Below are 27,909 nucleotides of genomic sequence, written 5' to 3'. Positions count from 1 at the left end.
CTTTGCTTTTTCCCTTAGTCTGAACTTTCATGTTGCCTGGATGAACACACCCACACTCTAGCCTCCACTCTAAGGAATTCCTCCAGCTCACCTGCCCCCATGGTGGGAGGACAGTTTGGCAAATAAGTTTATGAGGATAGAAGAGTTGGGAGTGACCTGGTCCAACACTCAGCCTGCGGCTGCAGCTCCCCAGCATCCTGTGGTACCCAGCTTTGTCAGCCCTGGGTTCCGCCAGCTCGCCTCCTTCCTGGTCTAGAAACCAACCAGTGTCCCAAGACCAAGAATGCCTCACACAAAGGCCTGCAGGAGATTCTCACTCTGCAGGGCCCATGCCTGATTTAACCTTCGTCCCAGGACATCTGAGGGAAGGGAAGGCTGAGAAAGTGGTCATACATTGGAACCCCTTTATCTTTTATCTTTCTTCACATCTAGGTAGTGATGTATTGTGGGGGGGGGGGGATTCTTTCATAATAAGGAGATACAAATAGCTGGTGTATTCAAGAAAACCTCCCAAACAGTTAATGCTTAAAATAAACTTAGTCCAAATGCTTTGATATAAAGCAAATTAAGAGGAAAAACCCATTTTTGACAACATAATGTGGCCAATTTCCTAAACACTGCATTTTGTTCATTGCAGAAATCTTCTCCAGCATTTCCTCAAACTTTGAGATGTGTCAGCAGAACTCAGCATCACAAAGGCAGCTTAAAAGGGAGTGCCCGCCAGCATTGTATCTGAGAAATAAAGTCGAAAGGCTGCGGAGAAATTAAGAATACTCCAAATCCAACTGTAGACTTTGAAATACGCAAATTCTCCACTTCAACTGGATTTCAACCAAGAGAAAACATGGAGGAATGAGGTCTTGATGTTAATCAGAGTAAAGCCGAGACACGTATGGAGACTGGCGGGGTGGTGGGGGGAGGCGGGGGGAGGGGAGGGCCTGGAATGTAGCAACTTCCTGAATGACAAAGGCCTGGGCTTTCTCCAGGCCCCTGTGGTGGGGAGCCTTGCTTGGAATCGCCACTGTCAGGAACGGATACCAAAGATCACATGTGGTGAGAGGACCACAGGCCAAAGGGACGCTGCCAGCATGGGTTGGCCCGTGTTCTAGCCCACGTGCTATCCTGAATTCCCTTTGCAACAGTGATCCCAACCAGCAGGCTGGGGGGGGGGGGGGGGGGGCTCGCCTCCAAGGCTTCAGAGTTTAAAGTGGCTGATATTCCCTTAAATGTCGCCCCCATATGAACTCATTTGGGATGGATTGTGTCCTGATTGCTCCAAGTTTTTCTTGAATAGATGTGTTCCCTGTCTAAAACCCCTCTCTGCACAGATAGGGCTCAGAGGTTCTGGTTCCTCTTGGGAAATGAAGTCCCCAAACCCAGGCCTGAGCGTGGGCTGGGGTGGGGGGTGGGGAGCTGCACTTGATCATTAGACGCCATGAAAGGAGCCAATGGGATCAACTCCTTTTGAATAAACTAAAATCAGAGACATACACATGGTCCAACTGAGTCACTGGTACAACAAAGCAGGCAGGAAAGCAGTGTCCAGGTGGGCAATCAGACAACAACGAGAGAAGAGAGAGAGGTGCTGAGCAAAGGGTGAGACACATCGTTTTGAGAAATAAATAATTCACAAGCAACTTCTCAAATAACCAGGCTCTTCTAGCCTCATCAACCTGTGACTACAAAATTAAGTGCTCTTCTTTTTAATATCATATTTTTATAACAAAAGTTCCCTAGTGCCCAAATTGTCAATAGTAATGCCTCCCAATCATGTATCCCCAGATATTTTAGCATGTTTTTAAGGTACTACATATATCAGTTATTGCATAACAAATAATCGCAAATTAAAGGTTTACAACAACATTTATTCTTGCACAGTTTCTGTGAGCCAGGACCCCCGGCACGGCTCAGCTGAGCCCTCTGTTTCAGTACCTCGCAGGCTGCAATGGAACTGTCAGCCAGGGCTGGGGTCTCATTTGAAGGCTCCCCTGGGGAAAAAGCCACACCCAAGTTCAAGTGGCTGCACGCAGGATTCAGTTCCCTGCTGGGTGTGGGCCCGAGGTCACCCTCAAGTCCTTGCCGCATGGCTTCCAACATGGCTTCTTGGGGTCTAGTCAAGAAATCAATAGATCCCAGACAAGAAAAGCTAAAGAAGTTCATTGCCACCAAGCCAGTATTACAAGAAATGTTAAAGGGGCTTCTTTAAGGAGAAGAAAAAAAAGACCAAAAAAAGGAATAATATAATGGCAGTAACTACAGAACTATGAACAATTACTTTAAATGCAAATGGATTAAATGCTCCAATCAAAAGACATATGGAGACTGAATGAATAAGAAAACAAGAACCTTACATATGCTGTTTACAAGAGAATCGCTTCAGACTGAAAGACACACACAGATATGAAAGTAAAGGGATGGAAAAATATATTTTATTCAAATAGAAACAAAATAAACCCCACTGGGGTAGCAAATACTGATATCTAACAAAATAGACTCTAAAATAAAGGCTGCATAACAAGAGATAAGAAGGACCCAGCAGCTCCACTTCTGGGTGTTTATGTGAAGAAACCCTGAACACTAAATCGAAAAGACATTTGTATCCACACGTTCCCTGCAGCATGATTCACAACAGACAAGATATGGAAGCAACCCTGGTGTCCATCACAGAGGAACAGATAAAGAAGATGTAGCACACAAATGGAATGTTTGTGTCATAATAAGGATGAAATCTTGCCATTTGCAACATGGATGGACCTAGAGGGTATTGTGCTAAGAAAAATACTAGGTGTACTGGTTAATAATGGCAGATTTTGTAACCTAAGAGAACACGATAATTTCAAGAGAAACATCTAAAGTGCTTTATTCAAAGTAATGTCCATTGCTAGCTACACATTTCCCCCATCTTTCAGGTAATTGGTGGATACCGTCCCAATAGAACTTTTCTTGTTTTGAGGCAAACCATTCAGAGAACCAATTTTCCACTTCTTCGTATGGTTGGAAGTGTTGCTCAGAAAGTGAGTGTGCCATCGATCAGAACAAGTGGTCATCTGAAGGAGCAAGGTCTGGTGAATACAGAGGGTGGGTAAATACTTCCCAGGCAAGATCTTATAATGTGTCTTTAACTGGTTTTGAAGTGTGTGATGGTGCGTTATCATGAAACAAAATTACTTTTCCGTGTCTTCTGGCACATTCTGGTCGTTTCACGATCAATGTGTGGTTCAAATTGATCATTTGTTGTCAGTAGCGATCAGTATTTATGTTTTCACCTGGTTTTAGAAGCTCATAATACACCATACCGTCCTGATCCCACCAAACGCAGAGCATTGTCTTCTTTCCGAAGCGATTTGGCCTTGCAGTCGATGTTGATGGTTGACCTGGATCAACCCATGATTTTGTGCTTTTGGGATTCTTAAAATAAATCCACTTTTCATCGCCAGTCACAATTTGATGCAAAAAAGACTTTCTTTCGTGCCATTGAAGCATCATTTTACTGATGACTTTTCAGTTTTCCATTTGTCTTTCATTCAGTTGATGTGGCACCCATTTTCCTTCCTTTAAAATCTTTCCCATTGCTTGTAAACAATCAGAAATTGTTTGCTGAGCAACGTTTAATCTTTCTGCAAGTTGTTTTTGAGTTTGACATGCATCTTCATTTAATATTACTTGTAATTGTTGGTCTTCAAACTTTTTCAGTTGACCTGCATGTTCTTTGTCTTCCACATCAAAATCATCACTTTTAAAGCATTTAAACCAGTGTTCACAAGTATCTTGAGATGGAGCATGTTCACCATGAGCTTCCTGAAGTGTAACTTTTTCTTCAAAATAATGAATTAAAACTTCCCGCAAGTGCTCTTTTTTTGGCATGAAATTTGACATTTTTAAGCATAAAAATATCTATGATGTTAACACCTTCAGAAAATTTGACATATGAAGTTTTGAAGCTTGCTGTCAATACAGCAAAATAGCATACATATCAAGTTGCATATATATCAACATATGTGTAACTCCATCTATTGAAAAAAAAATCCACATTATTAACTGGTACACCTAGTAAGTCAGACAGAGAAAGAATAATGCCATATAATTTCACTTATATGTGAAATCTAACAAACAAACTAATGGTTGCCAGAGGGGAGAGGGTGAGGGAATGGGATAAAAAGAGGAAGGGATTAGGAAGTACACATTGCCAGTTACAAAGACAATCCTGGGGACGTAGAGTACAGCACAGGGAATATAGTCAACATTGTTGTAATAACTGGGCACCAGGCTTATCAGGCTGGTCGTTTCCTAAGTTATAGAAATGTCTCATCACTAGGCTGCACACCTGAAACTAATATGATATTGTATTGTATGATATTGTCACAGAGCTCGAGCTCCACGCGTGAGCCGCCAGGGAGAGGGGACACTGCGTGACGATGCTGCCCCAGCGTCCAGCCTCCCACACTCCAGAAGGCATTTCGCCGGCTGCCTGGTGGGGGAGCCGCGTTTGTGTGTGTCACTTTGGGTGGGGAGCAGATGATTAGGAAGATGGGGAGGGGACAGTTGGGGGGACTCCTGTCTGTGGGGGCCCAGTGATGGGGGCCACATCCCCTTCTTGTCGTGTGTGGAAGGGCTGGCGGGCAGAGCCTCGGTGTGGAAGGTGGAGGGTTGATGTCCCTGCATCAGCTTGGTCTGTGAGAAATGAGCCGATGCCGGCGCAGGCCTTGCCAAGCACAGATTCATACACTTCAAAGGCTTTTATTTTTTCTATCAGGAGAGACATGAAATTCCAGACTCTAGACTCGCTTTTTCAGTTCCAAATTGTCAAATTGCTGATGTTGCATCTTCCTGCGAATTTGTTTGGAGAAAGTAGCAAATGCATGAAAAGGGAAAACCGTATTTTACCCAAATGGGCTCCCTGAGTGTGTAGAGCATATTATTAAGCAAAGCTGTGTTGGGACCAGAAGCGTTTTGCATTCCTAAGGGGTGATACTCTGACTCTGGTCTCAGGGCTGGCCAAGCTCTGGAGAAAGGGCAGGGGAGGAGAGTTCAAACCAACAGAGACTCTGGAGCTCAGTGTGGGAGGCGGGAAGGCACGCTGTTTAAGTGCTTGCCTTTGTTAGCCATAAGTCTTCTGATTGAAGCATTTTATCTATTTGCATTTAAAGTCATTGTTGATTGGTCTGTAGTTACTGCCATTTTATTATTCCTAATCTTGGTCTTTTTTTTCTTCTCCTTAAAGAAGCCCCTTTAACATTTCTTGAAATACTGGTTTGATGGTGAAGGCCTTTAGCTTTTTCTTGTCTGGGATCTATTGCTTTCTTGACTTGCCCCCAAGAAGCCCCTGCCTCCGGACGCAGGGCTGGAGGAGCTGGCCTGGGTCTGGAGGCCCCCTCACCCCAGTCTTAGGCGCCCAGTGCAGGAAACAAACTCAAAACTCTCCCATCATTCAATGCCCCATTCATGGCACGTGGCCACCTAAGTGGGAAAGTCATTCCCTCCCCGAGCATGAAATGAGCACCTCTGGTGTAACACTCAGAGGCCCCAGGAAATGGGGGGAAGACAGATGTGTAAACACCTCTAAGTCCCTGGCTCACTGGGCTCTGGGGGAGGGCGCGCCAGGCAGAGGGCAATGCCCCCAGGGTGACCTGCCTTAGGTAACCCAACACAAGTCCTTTATGTTTAGGATGGTCCTTGGCATGTAGGCCTCTTTGTGGTTTTATTGGAAAAGAAAAGAGGGGAGGGAAGAGGAGAAGAGGGAAGGGGAGGGGAGGGGAGGGGAGGGGAGGGGAGGGGAGGGAAGGGAAGGGAAGGGAAGGGAAGGGAAGGGAAGGGAAGGGAAGGGAAGGGAAGGGAAGGGAAGGGAAGGGAAGGAAAGACTATAGTGGCCCACAATGGCTGCAGCGGCAACGTGAAATGGCTGCATGTCTAACATTGTCCTGGGCCCCAAGGACACCAAAAAGAACCACCACCTAGAGAAATAAAGACACAGCCATTGTGTCTAACCCACATGCTCTCTGGTGAAGAGGTGCCCTGAGAACACAAGTGATGGGGTTGGGGGGGTGGGGGGAATGGGACTCTAGCAGGAGGCTGGGTGAGAGGGTGTCAGGTGGGGTCAACAGAGGGGAAGTTTGAAATGTCTCCTAGAGAAAGTGTGGAGCGAGCCCTGCATAAAAAGGAGGAGATTCAGACAGGGGCCAGTTGGTGCAGGGCTGTGGCAGGTCCCAGGACAGCTGGGTCAGGCCATGTGCGGGTTCTGGGAGTGGAGTGCAGGTGTGGGGATTGGGGTGAAGATGCAGGGAGTAGGGTGCAGGTGCAGGGGTGGCTCTTCCACATGAAGAGCATGACCTAGTGTGCAGTGTTAGCTCATAAATTCAGAACTCTTGTGAAATATTGTCAGCAGCCAGGAGCTGTTCCTCCCCTTGTCCTCGGCTCCTTTTCCTGATGTCTAGGGTCAGCCTAGGAAGGGAGGAGAGAACTCAGAGGCCAGAAGCCTATGGGTGATATGAACATTCTTTATATATATATACATATACATATATATATATATATTATTGATTAAGATATTACATATATGTCCTTATCCTCCCGTTACCCCCTACCCCCCCCCCGCTCATGCCCCCCCACCCCCCCCGTTGTCCGTGTCCATTGGTTAGGCCTATATGCTTGCATATAAGTCCTTTGGTTGATCTTTCCCCCTTACCCCCACCCTCCCCTACCTTCCCTCCAAGGCCCGACAGTCCAATCAATGCCTCTCCGTCTCTGGATCAGTCCTTGTTCATCAGTTTATGTTGTTCATTGTATTCCACACATGAGTGAGATCATGTGGTATTTATCCGCTCTCCAGTTCCATCCATGCTGTGGCAAATGGTAAGAGTTCCTTTTTCTTCTTCCTCTTCTTAAAGAATACCTTTCAGCATTTCATATAATGCTGGTTTGGTGGTAATGAACTCCTTTAGCTTTTTCTTATCTGTGAAGCTCTTTATCTGACCTTCTATTCTGAATGATAGCTTTGCTGGATAAAGTAATCTTGGTTGTAGGTTCTTGCTATTCATCACTTTGAATACTTCTTGCCACTCTCTTCTGGCCTGCATGGTTTCTGTTGAGAAATCAGCTGACAGTCGTATGGGTACTCCCTTATAGGTAACTGACTTTCTTTCTCTTGCTGCTTTTAAGATTCTCTCTCTGTCTTTTGCCCTTGGCATTTTAATTATGATGTGTTTTGGTGTGGTCCTCTTTGGATTCTTCTTGATTGGGGTTCTCTGCACTTCCTGGACTTGTAAGTCTATTTCTTTCACCAGGTAGGGGAAGTTTTCTGTCATTATTTCTTCAAATAGGTTTTCAATATCTTGCCCTCTCTCTTCTTCTGGTATCCCTATAATTCTGATGTTGGTACGCTTGAAGTTGTCCCAGAGGCTCCTTACACTATCTTCATATTTTTAGAATCTTTTTTCTTTTTTCTTTTTCGGTTGGGTATTTTTTGTTTCTTTGTATTTCAAATCTTTGACTTGATTCTTGGGATCCTCTTGTCTGCTGTTGGATCTCTGTATATTATTCTTTATTTCAGTCAGTGTATGCTTAATTTCTAGTTGGTACTGTTTCATATCCTCGAGGGTCTCACTAGATTTCTTGAGGGTCTCACTAAATTTATCGGCGGTTTCCATAAAATTCTTGAAAAACCTTATAAACGTGGTTTTGAACTCTATATCCAGTCGTTTGCTTTCCTCCGTTTCTGTCATTTGTGACTTGTTTCTTTGTCTCCGCATTTTTTATGCTTCCCTGTGTTGGTAGAGTGGTTTTGTGTGCTAGGTGTCCTGTAGGGCCCACTGGCTCAGCCTCCCCTGTTACCTGAGGTGGACACTCTTGGTGCACCCCCTTGTGGGCTTTGTGTACAGTCTTGTTGTAGTTATACCTTGATTGTTGTAGGATCACTGGGAGGAATTGACCTCCAGGCCAATTGGCAGTGAGAATCGGCTGTATCTGCAGTGGGAGAACTTCTGTGCTGAAGACACCCTTCTGGGGCAAGACTGCTTCAGTGGGGCTTTGGTGCTCACTGAGTCTGCCCCCTGGGTGTGTCCCTTATGGATCTGAGGAGTTGTAATCCGGATGGTCCCCCTCTGACCACTGGGTACACTGGCTCTTGGAGGTTACCCAGCAGGAGCTATGAAGAGAACTGCAGATTCCCCTTCCTTTTTTTGGAGTTTGGAGGTGCCCTGATGAGGCCCAGCTGTGAAGCAATGCAAGCTGCTGTGGGGCCTTGGGCCTTCTCTTGGAAGTTCTGGGTCTGTGGCCCAGCTGCAGTTTGTTAGGTAATTTTCAGGTTGCAAAGGGCCAGGGCATTCATATGCAAAAGCCTCTGCCGAAGCCTGGGTGGGGTGGGGTCTCAGGGAATCAAAGGGCAGAGCAAGGAACTATGGCGGATTATCAGCCCTGCCCTAAGGGGCCGCACGTGTCTCAGTGTCCTGATAATTTAATAGTTGCAAGCACCTCTGAGGGAAAGCCGCCCTCGAGTTCCGAGTTCTGCCCGCTGCCAGACAGTCCAGTTTCTCCCTGTATGAGTCCTGGGTCCCCAGAGACTTCCCGGAACCGGAGTTCAGAGCAGTCGGGAGCTTGTGACTCCCTCCCGATTCAAAAAGACAGCCACGTCCTCAGGTACCAGCCCCTTTCCGCACACTCTCGAGCCTCCGTACCTTTGCACTTTACTTCCGCAGCTCCTGACCCTCAATGTGCTTTTCTCTTTCCTTCTAGTTGTAGAATTTCCACTCCACCAGCCCTCCTGTAAGTTCTGGATGATGTCCGTTCTGTCCTTTTATTGTGTTTTGAAGTTGTTGTAGGAGGCAGCAATTTCAGTGTTTCCCTATGCCGCCATCTTAGTTTCTCTCCTCCGATATGAACATTCTGACAGGCCTCGAGGGATGTGCTGACTTCTGGTCCAAGGAAAGGGAAATTCTAATCTCTCCCTGTCTGTCTCAAGTGATCGTGGTATTTTCAGTTATGACATGCGGTGACCCCCAGAATTCTCTTTCCACTGTGGGAAGGCTCGGTCTTTGAAGTGATCCAGAGCAAACTCCTCCCCTGCTTATGAGAAAACTAAAATCCCGAGACACAGGGAGACATGCCCAGAGTCACTGACCTGCTGGAGGAGAGAGGGGCCTGACCTTCTCCCTGCTTCCAGGCTCATCTCTTATCGCTCTGACAACTTCTTCAGCCCCCTGTCTCCTTCTGATGCTTCATAAACATATTCCCTATAGGCATAAACTATTCAGATTATTTCAGCATCAATGACATGAAAGGTGGAGTTAATTCTGCAAATCACTTCAATATGCTGATGTTTGGCTTCAGAAACCCAGGGTGCAGGAACAGTTATACGTTCATTTTGCAGAAGTTAATTGTGCAAAAAAAAAAAAAAGTGGTTAGAATGAAGTGTTCTCATTTTAAGAGGAGAACGTGAGAGCCACTGCCAGAAGGGCAACTATGTATTTACTCACTTCTTCTTTAGTGGAGGACTTTTCAAGCATACAGCAAGAGAGAGAGAACAGTGTAATGGGCCCCCATGCACCCTTCATTCACCTCCAACATTTTGCCAATCCTGATGTCAGAGAGATTTTAAAATGCAACCTAACCCACAAAAACTGTATTTACATCCAGCTTCTCATGACCAAATCTACTACGAAAGAAGTTTTCTTTCTTAGTAGAAAGAAGAAAAATTTTAACTCATTTTCTGATCTGAATGGATGGGGAAGATTGTACTTCTCAGTGGGTTCCTCGTTGACTTAGTTCTCAAAGGGCCTCTGAGCACACAGTCCAGGCCCCAGGTGCACAGAGCTCCTGGCCCAGCCTCCATCCCCCGCTGACCTGAGGCCTGGACGGGCCACCACAGCCTGGGGCCGTGCAGCCTGGGGCCCTGCAGCCCAGGGAAAGCCTGCAGCCAGGAATCGAGAATCCTCACCTTGGCCGTGCTGAGCACCTGTGGGACTTCTCCTGGGCATTAGTGTCACAGGCCCGGGGTCTCCCTAGCGACTCTAGCTCCTCCAGCCACAGAATGGGCCTGGCTGACACAGACCCAGGAGCCCCGCAGAGGCGCTGATCCAGCACTCTGAACAGCCACTGTGCCGTATGGCACTGTGCACGCGTTTCCAAAATGCCCCACACTAGCTCCACTTTCTGATTCATGTGCCTCTTTGTCTGTTCTGTTCTGTGTATTGTCCATCTCCTCCCTAGAACGTAGAATCCTTGGACAGAGAGTGGCCTTGTCACCACGGACCTCTGTGAAAGACCGTCACTCCTGGATCAGCTTGCTGTCCGGTGAGTCTGATGGTGAGCATATGCAGGTGGAGCTGCGTTCGCTGGCTCTCAACTTGGGAGCCCTGAGCTCTCCAGACGTTTCTCCAGAGCCTAGCAGGGAGGAGAACCCAGCACTCAGCTCACTTCTCTTCCAATTGGCTGGTCTTTCTGGGCTTTCGCTGAACTGCTGAACCACACTGTACCCCACAGGAGACGGGAGTCACCTGGGTCTCACAGAGTTCCATCGGCATTTATTCAGGATGGCCTGTGCCATTTAAGGCCGATAATGAATGCACGTCCATAGGAACTCCAGGGCACACGGAGGGTGCCCACAGCAGGCTATACTATTCAGAGGTGGCTGAACCAATATCTGCCCCCCCCAGCCCCCTATGTTCTCACAGTGCAATGAGAGGGGGAGTCCCTGCGCCCTACCCTTGAACCAAGGCCTCTGTGACCCCTTGGCCAGTAGAACACGGCAGAAGTGACTGCACGCCTGTCAAGGTCACAGAAGGTATACAGTTCTGCATGGCTCTCTCTGGGTCCCAAGACAGCCACTCTTAGAAGCCAGTCAGCATGTTGTGAGGAGCCCAGGCCACACAGAGATGTCACATGTGGGTGTCTGGCCCACAGCCCCAGCTGGACCCCCAGCTAACAGCCAGCATCAGCTACCAGATATGACGGTGAGGGGCTTTCATATGACTTCAACCCCCAGCCTGTGAGACTCCCTTCTGAGGCCCCAGAGGTCACGTAGCAGAGACAGGCCACCCCTGCTGTGCCCTAACTGAAATCCTGACCCACAGAAACTGTGAGAAATGACAAAGGGGGATTGTTGTCTCGGTCACTCAGTTCTGGGGTCATTTGTTATGCAGCAACAGATACCTAATACACAGACTTCTAGAGACCACTCAGCTTTCACTCCCAGCATATATAAATCTCAATATAGGAAATAATGGGGTCTAGGGCTGGCCATCCGGTTAGAAGAAGGGCCTAGAGCAGCGGTTCTCAGCCTGTGGGTCGCGACCCCTTTGGCGGTTGAACCACCCTTTCACAGGGGTCGCCTAAGACCATCCTGTATATCAGATATTTACATGACGATTCATCACAGTAGCAACATTACAGTTATGAAGTAGCAACGAAATAATTTTATGGTTGGGTCACAACATGAGGAACTGTATTTAAAGGGCCAGAAGGTTGAGAACCACTGGCCTAGAGGCTCTGTACTGGAGCTACACTCTCATCCCAAGCTCACTAGTTTCACTTGGGGTGTCTGGAGGTAGGACATGATGGAGCTGCTGCTCCTTGGTGTCACTGTGCCTGTGCAAACATCTCTGCAACTGGGTCATCCTGTATGTGTACTTACTAGCCCTTCCATAACGTGGTGAAGACGATCTAAAGCTCTTTAGACTTACCCATAATAATAAGCTACTGCCTTGAGAACGGCATATTCTTGGGTCTGTAATATTACGGGGGTTCCCAATGAATAGAAGTGGACCTACCCCATCACTATTCCCACCCGCACACTGAACTTCCCACTGAGCAAATGCTAGGAATGGTGCCAAATCCAGTTCAGAAGGCCACGCCGTTTGAGCCACTGGCTACGAAAAGACAAGCCCTGAGTTTTTGGAGCCCAACACCATCGTGACCGCCAGCGTTTTGTGTGGATGTTATGCATCTGGAATAAAAACAGGGGAGCGTGAATGACATCATAATAGTCAAAAAGCCCAGATAAGAAATGGCTTCCAAAAAGTATGCTCCTTAGACGCCTGCAAGTCTCAATGCTGGCTGAGTAGCGGCGGGGGCACAGGGCCCGGTGCAGATCAATCGGCAGGTTTACCCATGTCTGCAAACCAAGGGCCTTCCGCGTGCTGGCCTGGCACCGTCCAGCAGGAGCCTGGGAGGCTTGTCCCCTGCAGACTTCTCTTAGGAGCGTAGTTTTCAAAGGAGTCAAACTGTAGGAAAAAGGACTAGAAACCAAGCAGCTTTGGAGACGGGGTAGAATATAACCAAGTTCTCCCCCCTGCGGACCTTGCCTCCTCCAGGCTCTCACAGTTCCCTCGCCAACGCCCTGAAGGGGAGTTATCTCTGCTTCACCTCTGGACGCACTGAGGCTAAAACATAAAAAGCTGGGCTTGCAAGTGTCACTGATGTGCGGGTGGGGGAGAATGCGAAATGCAGGGCTACACCCTTTCTAGGGAATGTTTGAAAACTGGCCATTGTTCCTGGAAATCTGCTCTCAAAGTTTGAGGAGGAAGAGGAAAAGTTTAGAGCTCTAACAAGGGAAAGGGGGTAAGTTCATTCTCTGCATTGATAGGCTACCTTACTGTTGACAAATCTGTGGATGAACTGGGAATGACTTTTTCTACTTATTAGGTCAATGTCAGTATGACAGACTTGGCCAGTTCAACTGTGCCCTGCCTCAGAAGTGGCACTGCATGAAGAAAAATTACTGCTAGTAAAAATATAAATGAAAACCAAAATCATATACTAAAATTAAAAATGAAAACGACAGAACCCTAGTGATCTCTATATGATATAGAGCTGGTTGCAGAAATAACTGAGAAGAAAACTGACAAGCAGAGGGCTTGCCTTCCCTTGTCATTCATCTTGTCTTGGGGTTCCAGCCTCTGAAAGGTAGGATGTTTGTTTGTTTGATGCAAAATGGATCCAGAAACAAATATCAAATGTCACATGAATTTTAGTATCTTGGGCAGACAGAAAATCAAGAATGCTCCATGAAGTATAGAAGGTGATTCCTAATAAACCCTAGAACTACAGTCAGTCTCTTTGTAGTGTTGATACTGTATGTAGGGTAAGAAAATTATTTCCGCCCGCCCACCCCCCCCCCAGCCCCATATTACAGACTAAGCAATCTAACCAGAAGGACTCGGATGACTTTGAGATTTGGCCTAAGCTCATGTAACTTCCAAACGATACCTGGGCCAAACCATGGAGGTGTCGCAGTGATGGGGAGGTTCCCCGCTTCCCTTCCCTTCCTACACTCACTGTGCACAGTGGTGTGGCTTGGTAGGTGCAAATAAGCATAAACCCCAATCCCATCATTGTGAGCTGCGTGGCTTCGACCAAATGAGTTAACCACTCTGAGTCACAACGGGCCATTTAAAAAACCTGCATGTGAATTCTTACTTTGCAGGGCTGTTGTGAGATTTAAGACAACATACACATAAAGTGTCTTGAGTAGTCTTTGGCACATAGGAATTGCTCAACGAATGCAATTTTAAGGTAGAAAACTACATGAACTAACTCTGAGGATAAACTTTTCTGTAAAAATTGTCATAATTGTCATTATTATATGTCAAATGATCATAAGCTAGTCTGTGAACAGTCATCAGCATCACTCACAGGTATTTAGTAAACCTCTCCTCTGGGCTGTGTGTGTGTGTGTGTGTGTGCGCATGCCTAGGTGGGTATGAATTGTGTGGATGTGGGCAGTGTTTGCGGGAGCCAGCGTAGGGCAGTTTTTAAATAAATGTGACCTTTGGGCTAAGCTTTCAGGGAGTTTCCAACCTTGTTAAAGAGATAAAATCCCGACCTAAAAGTTACCAACAGCTGGATAAGATGTTTTTAAGTGAGTGATAGAAAGAATAAGCCCCCGGGAGCCGATAGAGGGGAGCTCTGCCTGGCTGGAGGACCCGGAGAGCTTAGCTGAGGGGGGGCTGTGCTTGCCTAGAAGGAAGAGGAAGTTTGCACAGGCAGAGGGGCAGAGCCACAGGCACGCTGGTCCAAACAAAGAGAAAAAAAGAGAAATCCTCTCTCCTCCTGAACTTGGCACTCGACAATCCACAAGTTAAAAAGGAATGAATGTCCCTGTTGGAGAGCATGGATGGGACGAGGGTGGGGGCCCTGCAGGCAGAGGCAGCAGGTTGGGACTCTGGACCAGTGACCCCTCTCTTGATGACTGACAGGCACTTTGTGAAACACGGAGTCCTGGGTATCCTTCAACAGCCCCACTTCTGCAAGCGGATAGCTGCACCACAGGCAGGCCCGGCTCCAGGGCCAAGGGCTTAGCAGGAGAGCATGGAATTTCCCAGGCTGCCCTCCGCCTGGTCTGCTGCCTCTCTGTGTACGTGGTATGTCTGAGGGGGGGAGCAAAGGAGAGGTGCACACTTCTGCACCCTGGCTTCACAGTGGTAGCCACCTATTGCCAAATTGTAAATAGAATTTATTCTCCTTTTAGCCCTCAATAATCCTTATTGTATCTTTTCAGTGTTCTAGAATTTGGAGATGTTATTAACAGTTGAGCACAGCCAAATGACATTGATTCTACCTCTGGAAACACTATTCATAATATTATCCCACACATTCACCCGCCCAGGCCCCACTGGCCCCACACAGAGCTCAGCCACGGGGGCTGTGGGGAGCGACTCCTCTGGGAGTTCCAGAGCTCTGGAATGTTTCTGAAATAGACACAAGGTGTGATGGGTACTTTCATGTGTCAACTTGGCTGGTTTGTGGTGCCCAGTTGTTTGGTCAAACACTAGTCTAGATGCTGCTGTGCAGGCATTTTGTGGATGTGATCAACATGTTTGATTGGTTGGCTTTAAATCAAGATTACCCTCCATACTGTAGGTGGGTTTCATTTAATCAGCTGATGGTGTATGGGGCCAAAACGGAGATTTCCTAAAACGAAAAAATTTACCATAAAAACTACAACATAAACCTGCTGCCCGAATTTCCAGCCTGCTGGTCTACCCTGCATATTCTGGGCTTGGCAGCCCCATAATCACATGTCCATTCCTTAACATTTCTTTCTCATATATATATGGCTCTCCTTTTGGTTCTGTTTCTCCAGAGAACCCTGGCTTGTGGCTCCCTGAGTAATCTCACAGCACCAAGGAAAAGGGGAAATGGAAAGATAAGAGGAGTCCAAGGGGGCAGGGGAGGAGCGGCTGAGTCAGCTGAGAGACACGCAGGACACACAGGACATGCAGGACATGCAGGCCTGGTGACGTCCGTGTGCACAGAGCAAGACAGGCATGGCCACTTCTACAAATGCTACACATTTGTGCTCTTTGTGAAAAGGGACACCGATTTCCCAATTAAGTAAATATTCTCCTCTAAGATATGACCACATGTCTATGTATTGCAACAACCAGTATTAGGCAATGATAAAGCTGCTTAGCTTCCATACTGCTAACCTGGATGCTCAAAAACAGCGTGCAAATGGATTCCTTCCAAAATTCTCGCCGCTGATTCTTCCTCTGTGACAGAAAGGAGGTTGCTAATCGGCCCCAGCTTTTCAGGCTGCCTCTCAATTTGAATCCAGTCTCCTAAATCCAACTCAGGGCCAACTTTCTCCCCCTTCCTCCAATCCCCTCTCTGATGAATACATGCAGTCCTGTCTTCATAGTTCTAACTAATGGCGCATTTCTCATTTCTGTAGCATTAGCCAAAAGCAGCCACTATTCGGGTCGACCGTGAGGACATGCACAGCTGGCCAGTTCCCTTCTATCTGAGACGCCTTCATTCTTGCCATGCTTTCGTGGGGGCACAGCTGCTGGACATGTCCTAGTTTGTGCAGAGCGTTGCAGCTGTGGAAAAATCTCTACTACAGGCCCTGCAGCATAGTTTAATGCAGATGTCTGGACCTGGTGGTTAGCACAAAAATTCACCAGCGGCAGTAATTATTTTTTATTATTGAAATATACAGGAAGAAGATCCTGGCTTCCAAGTTGGAAAGTCCCCCAGTGAGTCAATCAGTAAACTTTCCACCTCTGGTCCCCTCAGAGGCTGGAGCGGGAGCCTGTGGTCGGGGCCTGGGTGGAGGGCTCAGAGTCTCACTGAGGTCAAGGCCCTGAGGCCCCGTGACTGGCGCTGGGAGTGGGGAGTGGAGCTGAGGTCACTGTTGGCCTCTGGCTCCTGCGTGTGAACCAGGGCTGACAACGAGCCCTGCACACAGCCCGAGTGCGGATGGCTGTGCTATCTCATTTGTCGTTCTGGCCCCAACAAAACTCCTTTTCATTGAGACACTTCAGAGAGCTCCTTCACTTTGGAAATTTGAAACATCACAGAGAACATTTATGGCTTGTCCTCTTAAAAAATTTATAATGGCCAGGCCGGTGTGGCTCAGTGGTTGAGCATCTACCTATGAACCAGGAGGTCATGGTTCAATTCCTGATTAGGGCACGTGACCGGGTTGTAGGCTTAATCCCCAGTAGGGAGTGTGCAGGAAGCAGCTAATCAATAAGTCTCTCTCAGCATTAATGTATCTCTCTCTCTCTCTTTCTCTCTCTCTCTCTCTCCCCCTCTCCCTTCCTCTCTGAAATCAATAAAAATATATTTGTAAAAATTAAAATTTGCCAGGCTATTTGCACTAAGCCGCCTTGGTTCAGGGACTCAAATGCCACTGAGGTGAACAGGGAGGGGAAGTCAGGCTCGGCTCTGTTTTCCCTCCATTCTCAGCATCAGAGGTTTTCAACAAGTGGACAGGCTTTCATCACAGCCTGACGAGTGCCTTTCACTCCAAGACACCGTTGTTTGAACTTGTCAACTGAGCTGTCATTACCAGGTGTTGTTGCTGCCTCCAGGCTCACCTTGCCCCAGATGCCCGGGTGCATGGGGAGGAGTAGAAAAGGTAGTCTTGACATTTCCTTTCCTCTAGTTTCTAAAGTACTCTATCAAGGGCACAATTTTGTCCATATGACACTATATGGTTTAAGATCTTCTCACCTTGCAGGCAAGGTTCAGGGGGGAAATGGAGACAGATAAAGAATGTCAAGCAGAGTGAGGACACAGAGGACAGCCAGAGGGTCTCGGTGTACACCTGGTTCACCCATGCAAACAAATTATAAACCTTAAAATCCGCCTTTGCCAGCATCCCACCCCCCAGAAAACATCCTTTGGGCCAGTGGTTGGCAAACTCATTAGTCAACAGAGCCAAATATCAACAGTACAACGATTGAAATTTCTTTTGAGAGCCAAATTTTTAGAACTTAAACTATATAGGTAGGTAAATTGTTATTAACTTAATTAGGGTACTCCTAAGGCTTAGGAAGAGCCACACTCAAGGAGCCAAAGAGCCGCATGTGGCTCGCGAGCCGCAGTTTGCCGACCACGGCTTTGGGCAGTTGTCCATGGAAACAACAGACCAGGGAGGAGGTTTTCTCACTGAAAGCTCCTGCCTCCCTGGGGCTTCCCAGTAGAAGAGACACCTCCTTCCAGCCTAACAAAGCTTGGCCCGCCCAGTACAAACTCCAGGATGGATTCACTGTGCTCCCCTTGATCCTGAACAGTGTGCCCCAAGTCTGCTTAATGTCACAACACAAGCATTGGGAAATGACATTGACAGATCTACCTAACCAACCACTGGATGAGCCTGAGGCTGCCCAGGTGCTGCACAGAGTAGCAATCTTCTGAAGGCATGGGAAGGGATGAGGGTGGGGGAGAGAGGGAGGGAGAGAGATACTTGCTCATACCTAACCTATGACCCACCGGCATCTTAACACTGCAATGCTTTGGCTTTATTTTATTTGTAATGTGCAAACTTACAGAGAAGTCATGGGACATGCATCTTTCATAATAACATCTTCCATTGACTGAGCATTATTATCTTCAAAATCTATCTCGGGACCTTATAAACAAAATCTCACTGAAGAATCACATGGATTCGGAGAAGCCAATTCAATTATGATCAACATTCTGCAGATGTGGAAACTGCTTTCCGAGAGGCCAAGTTAATCTGCCCAGTCGGAGTCAGGACTGTAATCTGCGTGGGTCGGATTCCAAGCCTGAGTCTTAACCACCATCTCACACCTTTAATGACCTTTGTAGGTCACACACTCTCTCACCTAACCCCGGCCTCAGACCAACTCTAATAAGTCTCCAGGCCCAGGAAGGGGTCTGCCTTGGCCTAGTTACCAAATACTTCTCAGGGCCAGGTGCTCTAACACATCCTGCCTGAACCAAAAGTCTTAGCCGATTTAAAAAGCAAACAGTAATTTACTGGACACTAAAAAACAAACTGCCATTGAGCTGACCACAGAGAGCTGACATTTCCTTTCCTTTATAACAGGGATGCAGACTTTCTTACTTGCACTTGGCGGCATTAGCACATCTTTTTTATGAGATCTTTTTTATGAGTCCTTTAAACCTGAAATCATTTAAAATGTTTAAATGACATTAAACCTAATGTCATTGCATTAATTAGGTTTCAGCTTGAAATGTTACTGGCTCATTAGGCTGTCCCTGGACAGTCCAGGTTTAACCACTGAAGCAAAGAAAACATTCAATAAAGAACTTCCCGGAAGGCTCATGTGTGACCCACGGTAGTTGAGTGATGGTTGTATGGTATTCCAGGATGTCAATCATACTCTCACTCCCTCAGTTCAAGCAACTAAAATAAACATCTGTCTCCTCTTTGAGTCACACTTTCTTTAGTATCTGAAATGTAACAGCAATTTCATTCTCTGGCCGCACCTTAAACTCTCATTCTATTTAAATAATTTCTCATAAAGTCATTACTTTTATAATAGTCCAAGCTTCTCAGGTCTGGCCAATCTATGATCTAGTGTTAGGACTAAAGGAAATATTCATCCTTGGAATCTATATCAATGGGAATATAAGTTCCTACAACTTATGCTAAGATCTTCAAGAACTAGTAGCAACCCTTAAGTGCAAAAACCATAATAGGTACATCTTATATTTAGATAATTTTTCAAATCATAACATTTACATATCATCTATATTTACATGCAAAATGTTTTTGAGTCAAAATGATTTTGAGATAATAGAGTTGACTTAAGATAATTATCTCTTAATTTTCCTCTTTATCACAGGAATTTTAAATGAACACATAGAGGAACTTCTTTTTCTGGACAGTTTGGAGTACCTGGTGCCACCATAAACAATTATAAAGCTGGACAAGTAAACGGGGGCATTGTTTTCAGACACTGAACAATAGGCACTGCAGGACTGGGATCCCGAGAGAAGAAAAGTACATGATGTGAGCCCCACATTCACCCTGGCTCTCTGGCTGAGAACAATTTGACTTCAATATCAGGAGATAACATTCAAACAGAGTAGTGCAGTTCTGCTTAGCTGAGAAAGCAGAATTTAAAGTTCAGAACTCAGAAGAGAAGGTAGTTGCACTGGGAGTGGGGAGAGAGAGACGCATGAAGGATCTGAAAACTATGCAAAGCTTCTCTGTGGATCCTTGGTCAAGGGCTGGCTGCGCATTGTTCCAACAGGCCTGGCAGAAAACAGTGGAATTCTAGCCCAGCCAGCACGATAGCCCTCATTAACATCCCAATTACTCAGCTGGGACATTAGGAAGGCCAACTCCTAAGTACAACTCTAGAAATTAAAGGCCACTTATGCTGTACCACACAAAATATCTAGATTATTAACAAAAAACTTTAGACATGTGAGAAGCAGAAAATTTTAACCCATAACCAAGGACAAAAACAGTAAATAGATATAGACCCTGAAATGACCCAGATGTTAGAATTAGTATACAAGGACTTTAAAACAGATACCATAAATATGTTCAAAGTCTTAAAGGAAAATATGGTCTTAATGAGCAAGCAGATAGGGAATCTCAATAGAGAAATTGAAGCTATAAAAAATGGAAATTTCAGAAATAAAAGGATTGAAAACTTAATTGGATGATCAGATTAGATATGACAGAATAAATGGCCAGTGAACTTAAAGATAATTTATCCATATAAAGTATCCAATCTGAAGAACAGAGAGAAATAAAATCTAAACAAATAGAGCCTCAGTGACCTATGGGATATCTAGTGAACTAACATGCATGTAATAAAGTCTCAGAAAAAGAGAAGAATAAGAATGGGAGCAGAAAAACATATTTAAAGAAAGTATGGTAGCCCGGCCGGCATGGTTCAGTGGTTGAGTGTTGACCTATGATCCAGGAGGTCACAGTTCAATTTCCAGTCAGAGCACATGCTCAGGTTGCAGGCTCAATCCCCAGCAGAGGATGTGCAGGAGGCAGCTGATCAATGATTTTCTCTCATCATTGAGGTTTCTATCTTTCTCCCTTCCTCCCTGAAATCAATAAAAATATTTTTTTAAAAAAAAGAAGAAGCCCAGAAAGATGAAGGAATTCTTCTAAAGTCAGCTTCTGCTGGAACCCAGGGAGATGTGCCCAGCCACCCCGGCCTATGCTCCCAACCATGTCACCCAACATGCAAAGGCCACTAGTGGGACCAAGATGGAGCCAGACTATAGCGTGAGAAACAGAGAGGACGATCCAGCACCAGCCCTGGGAGGCACTATACCTAGGCTGCTCTTCTCTGTCAATACCTCTGGCCTGGACTTGGCCATGGCCCCTTGCCGGCCCCCTGGTTCCATCTGTATCATGGACACCCACACTGTCCTCTCAGTGCATTGAACTCAACTGTCCCCACTCAAGTTTTTTCTTGACTCTTTGGACAGAAATAGTGCTTTTAATTAAATCATGCTCCTAACTCCTCGTTCCCATAGACTCAGTCATGGTCTTGGCGTTTGCCATTGCAGAGGGACTCAGTTGAAAGCTGGCCTGCATGCATGCACAACAGAGCCTTGGAAGGAGCTCGGGTCCCACTCGCTCTGTCTGTGAGGTGCACACCAGTTTTCACGCTGCCCCGGCCAACAGGTCGGAAAGATGCCCATGCTAGTTCAGCAAGTAACTGATGAATCATGGCCCCAGCTCCCCAGGAGGCAGGTGCCAAACTGACCTAATCCCCAGGTGGGGGTTGGGCTGGGGCTGACGGCGAAATCTTCCACGTGCCTCTGTGCACATTTCTGTTTACGTTTCCAAAAGGTTTTATTAACTATGAATCTCCATGGCTCCACAGAGTCTGCTAATATGATCACAACACATTTAAGGAAAGAAAAGTGAAGACAGAGAGAAAGTCAGCAAGTCCACAGAGCTCCCCAGAGGCAGAGGTGAGGGGACAGCAGGCCCACACACACCTGCCTGGTCAGGGCTTTGAACTCAACTTCCCCGAGTCAAGTTTTTTCATGGCTCTTTGGAAGAAGATGCTTTTAATTAAATCACATTTATAAATCATTGGTCCCATGAACTAGTCAAGTCTTGAGAGGCCCACTCCCCTATAAAAGGGCTTCCAGGACGGCTCCAAGCCCTGAGCCTTGAGACAGTCAGGCAATCTGCTGGTGGGGAGGGGTGATGCCATGGGTTCACACCTCTCTCTCTCTCTCTCTTTCTCTTTCTCTCTCTCTCTCTTTTAGTATTTTTCAAAATATATTTTTTTGATTTCAGAGAGGAAGGGAAAGGGACTGAGAGATAGAGACATCAAGGATGAGAGAGAATCATTGATTAGCTGGCTACCTCCTGCACGCCCCCACTGGGGATCGAGCCTACAACCTGGGCATGTGCCCTGACCAGGAATTGAACCATGACCTTCTGGCTCATAGGTAGACACTCAACCACTGAGCCATGCTGGCCGGGGATGACATGTCTCTTAATAAGAGGTCTGCTGGGAAAATCTTCCTCAAACAGTCAGCTGGAGCTTTGGGTCTTTGATTCGTAGGAAGCTGGGCAGAGAAAAGGGCATGTGACTGAAAGGAAGGAGAGGCTATTTTTCAGGCAAAAGCGTTCACAATGTCACTCTGGCCTGGCTCATGATGCTGAGAAGTCCCATAGGAAATAAGAATTAAGTGGAAAAATAAAGTCCAACACTTGCAATATGACCAGCAAGTCACTGGATGCTTTGGCTTATGCCAAAAATATTGAATGTAATACTTCATTAATAGAAAATATTCTTAGTGTCTTCATCGGTTGTGAAACATAATTATACAAGGAACATCTGAGAATCATCACTCAATGTAAGAAGGAGACCAATACCTTTCAAGTGGCCCAGATGTCTCCTCCTGATTGGCTGGCCTGGGAAAGCAAAATCCTGAAACTTAGGTTTCTTATTGCTGCTTTTCAAAATGGTTCACATCTGTATCTTTAAGCAATATGCTGCTTAGTTTTTCTTGTTTCTGAGCTTCATAAAAATGATGGTACCATAATGGATATTAACCCTCTTCAACTTGCTTTTTACACTCAAAATTTTTCCAAGATTCGTCCATTTGCTACAGTTTGTTCCTTCATAACATTTTTATAATATAAACTAGAGGCCCGATGCATGAAGTTTGTGCAAGGGGCTTGGCTCTTGCAGCTGCGGCAGCTTGCCTCAGTCCTCGCAGCCTCAGCTTCGTCCAGAAGGTCGTCCAAAGGATGTCCAGAAGGTCGTTTGGCTGTCTGGTCTAATTAGCATATTACACTTTTATTATTATAGATGCCATGGATTTTTATATTGATCTTAAATCCAATCATCTTGCTAAAACACTTAATTTTTGAGGTGTTTAATGTAGATTGAACTGTATCACCTGACTGTGATGACAGTTGTTTTTTTTTCTTTCCTATCCTCATTACTTGTACTTTTATTTTCTCACTGTGATAGCTAGGATTTTCATTATCATAGAAATGGTTATTGTGGTATCTCCATGTTCCTGAATTTAAAATTTATTTCTTTAGCATTTCACCATTGTGGCTGACATTGGCTCTCATTCTGCTAAACACCATCTATCAATCATTAGGGATGTCCCCTTCCATTCCTACTTTACTATCCAGGGGTGGACAAAAGTAGGTTTACAGTTGTGGGTACGTGAAACACAGTTTATTCTTATATTATTATTTATTAATGATTGTATTATTTAATTGTATTACAACTCTAAACCTACTTTTGCCAACCCCTGTATATATGGCAAAAAAAAAAATGCCATGTGACAAATTGTGTTGTACTTTTTTTCGGTTACTTAATCCCTACAGCAACCCTATCAATACTTCCTGTCAAACAGAAAGTATTGATCAAGTTTAGAGTTAATATCTTAACTCTCTCTAAATAATAATCAGGACCTAAAACACATTTACTGCACTCATTCTCTTTCCAAATTCTAGACTATTCTTCCTGTACTTCAGTTATCATTTTTCATTCTGTGCTCACTTTCTTCCTGAATTACCTCTTTTAGTCATTCTTTTAGGGAAAGGCTATCATACTGTGTTTTTTTGTGTGTGTGTGTGGAATTGTTCCATTTTTCTTTTTACTATGAAAATTTCTAAACATGGCCAAGTTGACAGAATTTTATGTTGAACACATGTGGACTCACCTTCTGGATTCTACCGTTAACATTTTATTAAACGCACTTGTTGTATCAAGATATATCAAGCTATTGAGCCCTTTATCCATTTATCAATCCATCTTACTTTTTGATACATTTCAAAGTAAATTGCACACATCTGTACTCTGCCCCTAATACTGCAGCACGTCTGTCATTTATGCCATCGGTTCTGGGTTAACAAAGAACCCTTAGGAGCACCTCCTCGTTGTCAAGCCCTCTCATCTGATTATCAGAGCCCTACCCGGACATGTTCCCAAAGAGAGCCCAGCTCGGCAAGCTGCCCTCAGTGAAGAGCCGGGATCTACAGAGAAGACCCGTGAGTCCCCACTCTGTCGTTCCCTCGCTGCTGGAATGTCCGCTGAGAGAACTCAATCCTTCGTTAAAAGCAGGCTTTGCAGCCTAACATTCCCCGGGAGACATCGGGCGTCCAGCTTCTTGTTATTCGCACCTTTGGTTTTGGTTAACTTTGTCTCCTTGTCAGTGCGCGAAGCTGGACACGAAGGGAATGAGCATCCTGACACGACCCAGGGAAGACAGAGAAGCTCAAAGTGTGGTCCGTGTCTAGGGAAGCCAAGCCTGATGGGAGGCCCGGGAAGCCCCCACACGAGGGGTAACTACTGCCCTTCCTGGTGCTATTCTTAGCACTGCATTTCCTCCTTTAAGCCTCACAACTTCTGCTCATGGACTCCAGCGCTCCCTCTATTACAGATGAAGGACAGGCGCCGCGAGTGAATCACAAGGGGCAGAGCAGAACGTAAGCTCCTGTCCTTGGAACTCCAAAGCCAAGGGCTCAGCCGCTACATTCGCCTGGGGGAGGGGTCTCACACCAAGCACCTGGAGACCACCTGAGTCACAGGCTGGCTGCAGCCAGGGCTGGGGCTGTGGAGGTGATGCTTGGCCGTCTCTGAGTCCAGAGTCTCCTATCAGTTCACTGTAAAGCCTCTATTGCCCCCATTGTGTTGGACTTAAACCCATGTTAACCCGAGACTGAACTGGGCAGGGTTGGGGGAGTATGGAAGGGGTGCCAGTGTTGCTTCAGGTCAGGAAAAATAGATTTTAGAATTCCATTCCAATAGCTAAAAAGCAACCGCCAACCCTCCAGGGATCCCAGCACAGCAGAGCTGTGACACGAGGCTTGATGATTCTTTCCTGTTCAACAAACGGGGGCATCTAATTGCTCAAAAGTGAAGACTTGGGAAATTATAAACTGTGGTGTTTGATAAAGGGACCAGCAGTTTTCTGAATGCTGAACAAACAGTGCACAAGGGAAAGAGGCAAGAAGCCAAGAGAGATTAGGGAAAGATTTGTAATGCTCTGCTTAAGCCAAAGTAGACATGCCCTGAGATGCTGGCTCTGAGGTTTTGGGAGCTGGGGATGGAAGGAATGGCAGGAGCCACAAGCCACTGTTTGAAGGGCTCATCGAGGCTGGAGAAGCACTGCAGACTCTAAAGGAGCTTTGAGAGAGAGGGAGCGATGACCTGGGAAACTGCACTTGAGCCTCCGGGTGCTGTTTAAGGGGCTGCAAACACCAGGGCATGGCTGTCCCTCGCTCCTGCCTCGCTGTCATCTCCCTGCCCTGTCGGAGTTTTGCTGCCTGGGCAACGGTAGATTCCAACAACAAAAGGAAAGACCATTTCCACTCTTACCTCACTTTACTCTGTCCTCTGCATGCTGAGGCCCTGCTTTCTCCGTCTGGGGCAGTAGGGACACGCGGGGTCCCTGGAATGAGACACTGGCCTCCTGAGGTGCTATTCATTTTGTAACTGAAAAAAGTCAGAAAGGACAGAGACATGAGTTAATGCTCCCTTGATCTCTGGGTCAAGTGTCTTAGACACTGAGAACATAATCACCATTTCAATGTTGATGCTGTGCATATAAACACAGACATTCTCTTTTTAAAAAAATATTTTTTAATTACAGTTTGCATTCAATGTTATTTTGTATTAGTTTCAGGTGTACAGCATCGTGGTTACAGTCATATACTCCACAATGTCCCCCCCCCCCTTGTACTGGGATATTTCCAGTACCCACTGCCACCATACATAGTTATTACAATATTATTCACTGTATTCCCCATTTTGTACTTTACATCCCCATGGCTATTTTGTAACTACCAACCTGTATTCTTAATCCCCTTACCTTTTTTACCCAGCCACCAACCCCGCCCCTCTAGCAACCATGAGTCTGTTCTCTGAATCTAGGAGTCTGTTTCTCTTTTGTTTGTTTATATTCCACATATAAGTGAAATCCTATGGTACCTGTCATTATTCTGACTGGCTTATTTCACTTAGAATAAGACCCTCAGGTCCACCCATGCTGTTGCAAACGGTATGATTTCATTTTTTATGGCTGAGTAATATTCCATTGTATATGTGTTTTTATATCCACAGCTTTTTTTTATCCACTTGTTTGTTGATGGGCACTTGGGGTGCCTCCATAGCTTGGCTATTGTAAATAATGCTGCAATGAACAACACATACATTTTCTCTAAATGTGGCTCTTTAGCAAGCTTTAGTATAAAGGTTGTTACATATGGAATTTCATACATTTCTTAGGATGTTAAAATTCATTACATTTAAACTTTGTAAGGGAAGAAAGTTGCAATCATTAAGCAAAGTTAAAAAAATCATATAAATGGCCACCGAACCAAAGGAGGGGAAAGAGGCTTTTGCTTGGCAGCATCCCTCTACACAGCTTGGTTCGTGGCGTGGCCGGTGCACCCGCGGGGAAGGGCAGGGTGCCAGTGGAAAGGCGGTGACATGTGTGGCTGGAACAGTGTTCCCTTCTCAGGGCCTGTAACCCACATTGGACTATGTCGTACATCAATGTGTGCTCACTGAAGTGTTTTGAGCAAACATGTGATGTAGTAGGCAGGCTCCAAGATGGCCCCAGTGACCCTCACTTCCCATGATATTTATACCCTGGGTGATCCCCTCCATCCGAGTGTGGCTGGGTTTAGTGAGTTACTCCTGGTAAACAGAGCACAGCAGAAGTGATAGGATGTCATTTCTGAGATTAGGTCGTAAAAAGACTGTCTTTCATCGTGGTATTGGGAGAAGTCAGCTGGCATGCTATGGAGAACCCCACCTGGCAAGGGACCAATGTCCTCATCCCACAGCCACGTGTGTGAGCTGGGAGCCGACCTTCCCTTGAGCAAGTCCTGAGATGGCGGCAGCCCAAGACAGACCTGACCCGGAACCACCCAGCAACTGCCCCCAGATTCCTGACCCTCAGAAGCTGTGAGGTAATGGATGCTGGTTGTTTTCTGAGTCTCGGTTTTGGAGATAACTTCTTGCACATCAATAGATAACAAATACAGATGGTCTATTTGTGTGCTGTAATGGTCCTGGCACACTGTGGAGAACGGAGATGTGGAGGTGGGGGCCTGGAGTAGGCCTTTTAGGGATAGGCAGGGGGAAGGGCAAGCCGGGGATGAACGGTTTGCATGTGAGGGGGCCGGTGGGGGAGGAGGCCGAGGTGGTGCCCTGGTTTCTGGCCTGAGCATCCCAGTTGGCAGAGAAACCACTCCCTGCAGAGCAGCAGGAGTGGAGGAGAGATGGGGCACTCAGGCTGGGAGAGGTCGCTTTGGAGACACCTTTGGACACTCAGGTGGAGGCACCTCAGAGCCGTCGGAGATACAAGTCGGGAATTCGGGAGGGAGAATCAGTAGCTGGCGCTCTGAATTTTCAATCTGTGGCATTTAGGCAAGAAGGGACCGAGGGCAGCAGGGCAGGAGGGCAAGCTCCAGCGAGGCAGCTCCACAAAAGCTATTTACCTGCCTCAGCTGCCCAGTCTGAAAACAACAGATTTGCAGCATGTAAATTAGCTTTCATGTATGGTACCTAGACTAGGACTGGCATGTAGTAAATATTCAAGAACGGCTATTATTAACATCTTTGGAGAAGAGAGGTGAGTTTCCAAAGGCAAGGTGGGCCAGGAATTAACCGTGAATCGGTTTGCAGTGTTTTGGGACAAATACAACATAGCTGTCCCTCTGTCAACAGAAAGCTGCTGTGTCAAAAACTCGGAGATCAGTTTATGAAAGAACAATGTAAAGAAAGCATGCTGCCCTAGCCAGTTTGGCTCAATGGATAGAGCATCGGCCTGCAGACTGAAGGGTCCCAGGTTCAATTCCAGCTAAGGGGAAATGCCTGGGTTGTGGGCTCAATCCGTAGTAGGGGGTGTGCAGGAGGCAGCCAATCAATGATTCTCTCTCATCATTGATGTTTCTACCTCTCTATCCCTCTCCCTTCCCCTCTGAAATCAATTTAAAAAAATATTTTTTTTAAAAAAAAAAGAAAGTGTGCTATGTGCTACAAGACACAACCAAAGGAACATAATCTCACAATCCTTTATCAGAATGAAAGGCTATTTCTTTAAGAAGTTGTGGGTGAAGAGCAGGTGTTTGCTGCTTGTAAAATATTCATCATATCTAAGAAACACCTTCCCAGCAACATCTAGACAGTGTTCGACCGTCATCTGGCAGGTGGCCCTGCCGGGCTG

The sequence above is a fragment of the Myotis daubentonii genome, chromosome 6 (assembly GCF_963259705.1).
Source record: "Myotis daubentonii chromosome 6, mMyoDau2.1, whole genome shotgun sequence".
NCBI lineage: Eukaryota > Metazoa > Chordata > Mammalia > Chiroptera > Vespertilionidae > Myotis > Myotis daubentonii.
The sequence above is the reverse complement of the archived record's forward strand: the minus strand, read 5'-3'. Positions refer to the sequence as shown.